The following is a 10,887-nucleotide window of genomic DNA, read 5'->3' as shown; positions in this document are numbered from 1 at the left end:
GGGTCCCAACTATCTATCCATCCATCCACCCATCCATCCACCCATCCATCCATCTCCTCCTCCCTTAACATGGTCAGTTCTGTAGTCTAGGCTGATCTCAAATTCTGAATCCTCCTGCCCCACGTTCCTATTAAGATTACAGGCTTGAGCCTCTCCAGTGCATTCTTTAAGGAATCAAATTACATCCTTCTCAGGGTTCTCATGTCCTCGGATGCCCCTGACACTGAAGATGGCTCTAGGAGCCTCCAAGCTACATCAGTTCGGAGTTCGAGGCAGTTTTGAGGACTGCTAAGAGCTATGTTTAGTTATGTTTCATTTGAAGTAGTTCTCTGCTGCCTAAAGTCACACAGCAGAGGTGATTTGAACACAGAACTGCCTGCATTTAACACTCTCACCCCTCTACCTTGAATCCCACCACACCGTTAGAAATCCCGGGGTGAATTTCTTTCAAGAGAACAGAATCTGACTTGGCAGCAGTTGTGTTTAACTCGCGTGGATGGGCTCGGCTAAAGCTGGGACCATGTGTGGGTTCACTGGATGAAACTAGGGACAGGCATACACTGCTAGGGAGGTGTTTGATGTTGGAGTTTCTTGCAGACTGGCTTTGAAGACTGTTGCCAGAGTACCTAGTCCATTCACCTGCCATCCCCATCTGCAGGGAGAAAGTGCCTAAGGAGACCATGTAGCTACCACAAAGTGCCTACTCTCACTCTCTTTCCTTAACTCTACCAGGTAGGCAAGTGGTTCCCCAAATACGTCCCAAGGCCTCCTCAGTGCTCCTGGGAGCTGGAACCCCAAAATGAGAGATCTCCAGGCCTGGGTCTACTGTGGCTTCCCTAACTGAGGCATGGCTCCCCTTAGCTCATCCCCAGTTCTTTCTTGGGCTCACTCCCTGCCCCTCCTCCTCTCCCTCCCCCCTCCTCTTCCTCCTCACCTTCCTCTTCCTCCTCCACTTCCTCCTCCTTCTCCCCGCCCCCTTTCTATCTAAGGTGCTCTGCCCTGAGCTGCTTCACCCCATCTGTCCTGCTCCCTGCTCCGCACTTGGCTTCATGTCTCCCCACCAGCCTCATAGCGGGAGGCTTCTCTATTTGTCTGCATGTCTGCAGTTATTCCTGGTACATGTAAATGCTCAGAAAGCATTGGTCCGGCTGATAAATAAACAAGCAAGCACACACAACCAGATTCAGATCCATCCATTTATTACTGCAGCACCCTGCCCCACCCTGGGATGTCTCCCATACGAGGCCTGGAGATGCCGAGAAGCAGGAGAACTTCGGAGGCCTCAGAGGCACCCCCGGATCAGGCACAAGTGTTATCAGCCCAAGTGTGAGGCTGCAAAGAATGTGGTCAGAGGACAGAGAGTTTAGTTGATACACACAGGGCCTCCGGGACATCTTTGGGAGGGTGTTCCTGAAGGGCTCAGAGAAGCCAGCACAGGTCTAACTGTGCTGTGGTACCGGTGACAGGCTGATCAGCTGTTGGAGCCAGGAACGCAGCTCTGGCCTTGCAGTCCCCATGGCCAGTTGCAGTCCCCTGTAGCCCTCCGCATGCTACATCACGGAGGCGATGAGGACAGACTCCTATACTCCCCGTGCAGGAGCCCTGAAGATCTCAGGAGCTGGAGCTCACTTGTGGGGGACAAGCCTTGCATCGCTGGGTCTAAGAAGGTGACTTGGAAGAACAACCCAGGACCGTGTGAGGCAGAGTCTTCAGTGACTGGGTGGGGAGCAGTGGGTGGAGATAAGACAGTGAACCGGCAGGCAGGGCCACCAGGTTTTCCAGACCCCAGGTCCACTCAGCCTTCTCCCGAACTGAGCTGCGTTTGCGGTGTGGGGCTGGGTGGAGACTTGACTTTAGCTCTAGCTAGGGTTTGTGCTTGTGGCTTAGGGCGGGGCCAGAGACCGGGCTTCAGTGGTGCAACAGCTCTGTTGGTTTGGGGGGATGGGACAGCTCCTTGGCTGGCTGTGTCCCCGCCACACTGTATGAACGGGCTGCGTTCCTTACTGGCTGTGAAGCCCAGGTTTGAGGACGGGATTCTAAGAGGTAGCAAGTGATGGCTTGGTGCCATTGTCTCTGGTTGGCGTCTCCGGGCAGGGCGGGTAGAAACAGCTGTAGTTTGGGAGTATCTCTTACCACAGGGTGGGGCTTACAGATGTGGGGGAGGGGAGAAATAGAAAGCTCACCTTTAGCAGGCTAGGATCCGTGAGTCCCTGGAATCCTGGATAGTCCCACAGCAAATTAAGGCAGGCTGAGAATTCAGAGCTCTGATCCTCAACATAGGCAGACCTCAGAGTAACCCTGGGAGCTTGGCGCGAGGCCTGTTGGGAATCCCACGGAGTGCAGAGGTCTGTGCAGCTCACCAGGCCCACAGGTCTCCTGCTCCTGGCCTTCCATAGTCCTCTGCTTGTCTCTGTGCTCCCCACAGGCATTCTTCATTCAGCTCTGTCCATCTCTCCATCCCTTCCTGAGTGTTTCCTCTTCCTTTGAGTCTGGAGGTGTATAAATAGAGTTTTAGCTTTTGGCCTCAGAGCCGATCACATGAAAATGTGGGAGCCTGGCAAGGGCCAGGGTGGCAAGAAAAGAGGTATGGGGTGGGGTGGGGACAAGAACTGGAGGTCGCCTCTTTTTCCCCCAGCAAAGGGGAGGGCTAGGGAGTGCATTCCTCTTGAGGTACCTGGCCAACAGGAGGTTCAGAGGGGTCACCATCTGACTTTGGAGGAATGTTGGGGAGCTCTTGAGAAGAGCAAAGAGAAGGGAGGCAGTAGAAATGGGGTAGGGCACAGGAAAGCAGATAGCCGCAAGTAGGAAGGGCAGGAAGTGTACCCCCAAAGCCGGAGTGCATGAAGACACCCCGTAGGTGGTAGGACAAGGCCACTCACTGGCTTGGTGCCAAGGAGGAAAGATAGGAGCTAAGGGCACTAGGCAGGCAGGGCACAGCTGTGAGACAGGAAGGAAGGGCCTTGCAGGGGTTCTGGTGTCCTCTCTGGGTATCCAGTGTGAGTAATGTGGTATATGGCACACGTAGGTGACACTAACTGGCTGGTGTTGGCAGCGAGGATGCACTGTGCCCAGCTCTCTTGTCTGACAGCTGAGAGCATCTGCCCATCCTGTCCCCTCCTCATTCTGGCTCTGGAGGACCAAGGGCTATGGGGAGGGCTTGGCCACACCTGACATCTGGCCTGGGGGTGGGGAGAAAGCCTGCCTAGCGTGTGTGTGTGTGTGTGTGTGTGTGTGTGTGTGTGTGTGTGTGTGCGCGCGCGCGTGCGTGTGCTCTTGTCAGGAGAAGGCTTTGAACTCTCTTCAGCACTTTCTGTCTTTGCTGGCTTGGGTTTCTCACTATATCACCAGTGTCCGTCCACCTCTGTCTGTGCGTCTGTCTTTCATCTGTCCCTGCCTGATCTCATTCTTACTCTTTGTGTTTCTCACTGTCTGTGTTTTCTTGCTGACCCTGGCTGGGGCTCCCCACATGTCTTCTCCCCCAGCCCTCACTCTGTCCCCTGTCCTCTTTCTTCATTCCTGTGTCCCCTGCTCTCTTTTACTGTGCTTCTCTGGCTGGTCTCTCTACTTGGCCTTCCATGGCTCTCCCTTGCTGCCTCTGTCTCCTGGATCTATGTCTCTGTCCATCCTCATCTCTCGGTTTCTGCCCTGAGTAGCTCTGGCTGTCCTTCCTTCTCTCCCTCTGTCTTTTTCTTCATCCCTGTCTCTCCAGGTCTCTGGCTGACCATCCCTGCTTCTGTGTGTGTGTCTCCCTCCCCCTCCCTTCCCCCCACTATATTTTTTTTCTGTTTCTAACACCCACACTCACATCCTACCTCAGGAGTAATTGCTTTTGTCTGGGTTGGACTGGACTTGTGGTAGGGGGAGGGCGGGGGGAGCGGGTGGCGCTGGGGGGGTTGGGAGGGACGGAGGTCGCTTGGTGGAGTTGAGGTAGTGTCCACCAAAGCAGAGGGTGCTGAAGAACAGAGGCGCACCCCACCCAAGATGGGAGAAGGAAGGGAGGGAGACTGGGCCCACCCTGGCAGGGGTCTGGGGCCTCTGGCAGGGGAAGAAAGAAGGCAGACTGGCCCTTATATTCTATGTGGAGATGATGTAGCCATAAACCTCACTAGCCAGTGTCTCGGTGGCAGCCTCTGTTGCTCCACCCCCTCCCCCACTCAGACTCAGGGATGTGACCTCTGCCCCCCTCACGTACACTGAGTCACCGTGACACACACTGGGACACACCCAGAGCCTCCATCCCACTGATGAGCGAACACTTGACCATGGGCACGCAGGGTCATCTGGAGCAGGTAGACACAGAGTGAACCCACCGGAGTCTCTACCGCTCATATAGAGCCTTCAATGCACATAGAGAGGACCAAACAGGCTCTGAAGCCCAGGGACAGCCCCCTCCCCCTCCACGACACAGACACAGGGACACATACAGACTCACTCCAAAACACCCACACTTAGACACACTCCACCAGAGGCGTGGACATGTCACCACAATCGGGTTCACTAGAACACATAGGGACACTTAGCCACCACCCTTCCTAGGGACAGAGAGAGTATCATCTTGAGATTCATCCACATCCCCCCAAGGGCCACACGGGCATTTGAGGACACCCAGTAATCATGGAGACACCATGGGCATATATGCACAATCCCTAGCGTCCCCAGGACAACCTCCACAGGCTCACAGTCACACACAGACATGGCTCGAGGGTCAGGGCAGTCAGGAGACAATTCTGTAGTCCCCTAACACAGCCTAAGGACCTGTGTACACCCTCCATGGGTGGCATCCATTCGGACTCCACAGCCCCTTGGTTGAACCATCCTGTCTACCACCCTAAGAAAGCCCACCCACACCCCAGCTCATTCAGCTCAGGCTCTGGGGTGAGGCCAAGGTCCTGTGGGTAGACAACAGGCTTGCCCAGGGTGCCCCCTCTTGCTTCTGTCCACTCGCTCTTCCAAATCCAGTATCCAGGCCTTTCTTCCCTTCTCCCACAGGCTCAGAGCAGCATTTCCCCACCCCCCTGCCCAGCCAGGAACCCTGCCCACCACCCAAGGCTTCATCCCTCACCCTCAGCTACCCTCAAAGGGCCCCATCCCTCTGAGCTGCTCCCAACTGAGGGGGTGCTCCCTTTCTTCCTAAAGGACTGTTCCTCAGTTTATCCCAGCCACCTAGCCTGCAGATGTGACCCCCCCACACCCATCTGCTTCCCTGCCCACCCCCATACTCACCCCCTCTCCTGGCTCTCCAAGCTCTCAGCCCCCCTAAACTCTCCTGCAGTAGGGGAGTATGGGGTGATGGCTGGCCCCCCAGAGGTAGGGGTAAGGGGTACATGGGGTGGGGGCTTAGGTGCGGCTCCGGGAAAGAAAGGAAGAGAAGCAAGGGAGAGAGAGGCAGAGGCAGGCAGCCAGCCAGCCGGCTTTATATCCCTGCTGTATTGATCCACCATGTCACAGCCTGGTCGGTCGATAGCGGCGAGAAAGAGAGAGAGAAGGGAGGGGAGGTTTGGGGGAGGGCAGCTGGGACCCCTTAGTCCTGGGTACATCTAGGGTCTCCTGGACAAGCTGTGGAAGCATATTTGAGCCCCCCCAGAAAAGGGATATGCCCTGCCCCCCACTTCCTTTTGGCTGCGGCCCTCATTCTCTCCAAGAGCCCCCTCAGCCTTGGCAGGAGAACGTAGCCCCCCAGGCTTTGAACATTTCTTTTTTGTTTCTCCAGTGGCTTTTTATTCCCATAGTCAGGATGGCTGCCAGCCATGGCTTCTCTTTGCCAGCTACTGTCAGGCTGGGCAGGTGTCATGTGTGGGCAGTCCAGGCTGTGGGTCCACCTTTGCTGTGTGGCAGTGAGCGGGAGAGAGCCCTCTCTGAAGGTCTCTTTCCAGGTACTGGGGTGGGGGTAGGTTGCCCCGTCCTTTCCAGTTGACTCTCACCACAAACCCAGGCTGGAGACAGCATGCTAAGGTCTTTTGGTCTCTCAACCTCCCTGGCTGACCTGGAACACAGAGATCAACCCCTCTAGCTCCTCAACCTCCCCTCCCCTCTTCCAGCAGCCTTCTGTTACCTGCCCCCTCCATGGGCCAGCCCTGACCCGGAAGAGAAAGGACTGGGAGAGAGGGGCTCCCTCCCTTGCTAGGCTGAGAAGCTGAAGATCAAAGTGGGGCAACATTCTCCCTGTGACTCTGTTGCCCCTTCTTTGGGCCTCAGTTTCCCCCTCAACCCCAACGGAATCCTGCCTCAGCTCTGAGATCCAGAGGGATTGTTGCAGATGGGAGGCGGGGCTGCCAGGAGGGGAAAAGCAAGAACCGGGAGGGTGCCTGCTGTCCCTCCCCAAGTCAAAATAGTGGGTCCCAGGTGCTTCCCTGCCAGCCCCCAACTCCCTGGGGCTCCCATTCTTTGTCTTCGAAGACCCGTCCTCCCCTCCCAGCCTGGAGAGGTTGAGGAATCACCTTAGCCTTGACCCGAGAGGGCGGGCAGAGGAGGGGCAGGCAGCCCTCACCCTGCCTCCTGCCCATGGCCATCCACAGCCCCTCTCTGGCTTCCCTCTGACTACCAGGCAGCCCCCTCCCACCCCCAGCGATGGTCTGCTGTTCCCTTTGTTAGGAAGGGGGAGGGGAAAGAGATGAGCTGAGGGGCCGTGGCCTGACCCTCGACCTCTCCCCCTGCCTCCTCCCATCTGAGTCCTCAGGGGCTCAGAGCCCCCTTGACGGACAGTTCTGACCATCAGCCAAATGGCTCCACGAGGAAGCAAGGGGCCAGGTAGGGGGGAGAGGAAGAGGGTCTGCCCAGGGCCGCGAGCCCACCATAGTGTGGGTGTGGGGGCACTCCTAAGTCAGAAGAAGACCTTAAGGGTGATAGGCGAGGAGGATGGTACACGTGGGGCCAGACTCTGGGGGAGCTTGATTGAACCAGGGCTAGGACTGTGAAGTTAAAGTGAGGGTTCATCCCATAGACAGCAGCCCTAGAAGCCAATGGGTAGGGCCCAGCCTGGGCAGATGCCCCCACCCCACCCCCACCCAGCCTGCAGCCTCAGGAGCACAGTGAGTTTAAAAAAAAAAAATTAAAAGGAAAAAAAAAAACAGGAGCAGGAGAAGCTGGGGGAAAAATATATAAGAAAAAATATAATAAGAACTAAGCGGTGGCTGCAGGAGAGAGAAAGGGCAGGAGGCGGGGAGGGGGGCGCAGGGGGGAGGGCGGCTGGGGCCCTGGTCGCTGCGGAGGCCCGGCCGCCGGCCTCTGAGCTGAGCCCTCCGCGTCCCCCCTGCCGGCCCCCTCCAGCCCCGATCGATCCAGTTTCTTGGCAATAAAGCATTTTTATTGTCAGCTGCCCTGAATGGCAAATGTGAGCCTGGTCCTGCTCCCCCCCAACACTGCTTCCTCACCACCCCTCCCCCAACCTGCCTTCACCCCCTCTGCTACTATCCCCTCACCAAAGAATCAGCATCATCCATCACCAAGACCCCCTCCTCTTCCTCATCCATGTCAGCAGGGCCCTAGCAGGTCCTCAACAGCACACCAAGCCTTCCCGTCCCCACCTAGGCTCCTGCTCCCCTCCCTAACCCCAAACCCACTGGGGAGCAGAAACTGGCTAGTGGTCTTAGGAGAAGGCAGCAGCAGGGCAGGAGGGGGTTGGCAACCACAGATGCAGGCTACAGTGAGGGAGCTGCTGACCGACCTAAGTCAGGAGAACACCAGAGAAGGGGGGGCGGACACGAGATAACAGGTGGGTGGCAGCGGCCTGGGGACCTGAGGGGCCAGGTATCCCACTCCTCGGCCCTCTGCATACCTCCGAGGTCCTGCCTCTGCCCCTGCTCCACTGAACAAGGCCTCTTCTTCTGGGAAGCAGGTGGGTGAAGAGAGAAAGGCGAGGCAGGAAGTTGGCACAGCTTCCCCAGGAGTGCAGCAGGTCTATCCAGGACCAGGCACAACGCTACACCCCTTCAAAGGACTGCTGGTGTGAAGGGGCCAGGAGGAGTGTGTTGGGCAAGCTGTTTACAAAAGATCCCAGCCCCGTGTCAAGTGGGTGGCACGTTCCCTCCCCACCCTCCTCCTTTCCTTGCTTTGTCTGTCCTCCCTCTGCCCCTCTATCTGTCCGTCTGACTCCGACTATCCTTTATTGTAGCCTCTTCTCCCAGGGATTTAAAGACCTCACACACCCTTCTGTTCTATCTTCTGACTCCCCCACCCTCACCCCAGTTCTGCTTTTCTCCGACTTTCCCCTCTGTCCCTGCATTCTTGGCTCACCCCACTTTTCACCTCAGCGCCCCCCCCCCCACAACAATCAGGATGAATGGAGACCTGAAGCTTCAGAACTTTAGTCAGAAGAGAGGATGGGTCATGGTCACCCCTCACCCCCCCCCAAGAAAACAAAAACCTTTCCTCTCTTATTCTCTGAGAACTCCAAGGCAGAGGACAAGCCATAGTCCCAAGGGACATGTCCCTGTGTCTACCACAGACTCGAAGAGGGGCTTTTCTCAGCTCCATTCTTTCCTTTCAGCCTTGGTCCCCTCCTCTCTGCCCCCCAAAAATGGTGCAGATGGTTGTGTACACACGTACATACCTGGGAGGTGGATGCAGGAGAATCAGAGGTTCAAAGTTACCCTTGACTACAAATACAGTTCAAGGCCAGCCTGGGCTACATAAGACCCTATCTCTAAAATAAACAGATACATGGACATGTACACATATGTACAACATGAATACACATAAATAAACGAAGTGAAAACAAGCGACAGACCCCATATGCACCACCATTCTCAGGTCCCTGGGGTGGGGCTGTGGTATCAGAGGGAAGGGCCCGGGGGCCATGTATGGAGAAAGTAGGGGGAGGAGGGCACTCTGGAAGCGTGAGAGGATCTAGAACCACAGCTGGAGCACGTGGGAAGAAGAGGGCTCTGGGCCTCCTCTTTGCCCAAATCTCACCCCTCCAGATATCTTCATTAGGGCAATACACCGCTTTCCTGACCTTGGTCTCAGAGCTATAGTTGGAAAGAGGAGGGAGGAGTTTTGTGGTAGAGAGGTCTCTGAACCCATGGATAGGACCGCTGTATTAAAAAAGACCATGGGTGAGCTAAGCATGGTGGTTATCTCAGCAGGATGGTCAGGAGTTCAAGGTCATTTTTTACTACATACTGCATTCTAGGATAACCTGGGCTACAGGGGACTTTGTTTCAAATAACAACAACAAAAATCATGTGTGGTTTAAGCCTCAGGCATTTCCTTAAAAAAGAAGTCTCTAAGTTGCTTGGCTGGTCACAAGCCTTGTGATCTTCCTGCTTCAGCCTCGGAGTAGCTGGGATTGCCCGGGCCCATGCGCCTTGCCCTGCATATGTCAGTTCTTTGTTGCTGCTGTTCTGTATTTTCCAGGCCCTGAACTCAGTATGTAGTGAGGCTGAGCTCATCTTTCTCCGTCAGCCTCCCCAGTGCGTGCACCTTCATGCTCATCTCGGATCTGAGCAGACCCTTTCTTCCTTCCATCAAGCATTCCTTATTAGGAAAGGGCTTGCCTGGGAGAGGAAGGTCGGGGCTCAGGGCTGGCCCCGGGGAAGGCTGGCCTGTGAATAAGAGTCACATGCACACACACACACACACACACACACACACACCACACACGCGCACACACGGCTCAAGCTGATGCTCCTTTGAGAGGTCCTCTCTCCCCCGCTGTCGTCCATTGCTCATGCAGTCCCACCCCGGCGGTGAGTGGCAGTCTTTTCTGCAGCTCAGTGATGGCACTTGCCTTGTGTGTTCCTCTGCGTCCCACCGCCCTCTATGGGGGCGTCGTCATTATCCTGTCTTCCAGGTGGTGACACCCAGGGTCAGAATAGGCAAGGAGCTTGATAAACATTCAGTGAGTGTCAGAGCCCACATCTGCCATTCAGACCCACTGATGCTGGGAGACCATGCAGAAATCTGTCAAGAGCCCATGAGGTAACTGACTCCATATGAAATTCGGACATGTTAGCTCTGCTATGGACTCACTGTGACATGGTGGCAGGTGCTTTATCCTCACTGCCTTGGTTTCCTTCTCTGGGTCAGAACCATCAATATATAGGATTTTCTTCTCCATCTCCACCTACCTACATTAGGGCCAGGTTGGAACTCCCATTAGCTATTTTGGGTGGGGCAGAGAGGTCATTGTCCCTTTGTTGGTTTCAGTAAATACATACAGGGTATGTTGCAGGCACTGGGGCAGCTGCGTGAGCAGAAGGCACAGGTCAGAGTGTTTAAGTAGGGGAGGAGGTGAGAAGGGCAGGATGCACATCTGCAGTCCTAGCTCTGAGGTGGAAGGAAGAGAATTAGATATTCAAGACTATCACTGGCTACACGGGAAATTCCTGGCCAACCTGAGCTATAGTGATCTTGCCTCAAAAACAAAACAAAACAAAACAAAACAAAACAAAACAAAACAAAACAAAACAAAACAAAACAAAACAAAACCAAGCCAGGTACTGCAGTATAGATCTGTAATGCCAGCGCTCAGGAGATAGAGGCAGGGAGATCTCAAGTTCAAGGCAGTCTGGGCTATATGCACAGTGAAAATCTGTCTCTAAATAAATAACTCAGGGAGGGAAGGAAAGGACAGAGGATGCCCATGAGCAGAAAGATCCGAGGATAAGGGCTGGGAGATAGCTTCACTGGTCAAAGGGCTCCCTGCACAACCCTGATGATCCGAGTTCAATGCCCAGGGCCCCATATGGAAAAGTGGAGTGTCGAGATGGTGGATCAAAGGTGTGGCCACTAAGTCTGATGACTTCTGGTTGATTCCTGTGACCATGATGGTGGAAGGAGAGAAATTACCCCTGAAGATGTCCTCTGACCAGGACACTCACACTGCTGTGGCATGTTCACGGCTCTCTCTCTCTCTCTCTCTCTCTCTCTCTCTCTCTCTCTCTCTCT

General features: G+C 55.2%; 1 long non-coding RNA gene across 2 annotated transcripts; it reads right to left on the bottom strand.

Moving 5' to 3' along the window:
- Positions 1 to 1,178: 1,178 nt before the first annotated feature.
- LOC110297318 lies at positions 1,179 to 5,391 on the bottom strand. Of its 2 annotated transcripts, none has more exons than XR_002378271.1 (3): positions 5,224 to 5,391; positions 2,184 to 2,489; positions 1,179 to 1,716 (listed from the first exon to the last, which is right to left on the bottom strand). It is a non-coding gene; the product is annotated as an uncharacterized LOC110297318 (long non-coding RNA). The 2 variants fall into 2 exon arrangements; XR_002378272.1 differs by lacking the exon at positions 5,224 to 5,391 and adding an exon at positions 2,675 to 2,742.
- Positions 5,392 to 10,887: the final 5,496 nt, after the last annotated feature.

Source organism: Mus caroli, chromosome 7, assembly GCF_900094665.2.
Source record: "Mus caroli chromosome 7, CAROLI_EIJ_v1.1, whole genome shotgun sequence".
Lineage (NCBI taxonomy): Eukaryota > Metazoa > Chordata > Mammalia > Rodentia > Muridae > Mus > Mus caroli.
This window is presented reverse-complemented; position numbering and strand designations above follow the sequence as displayed.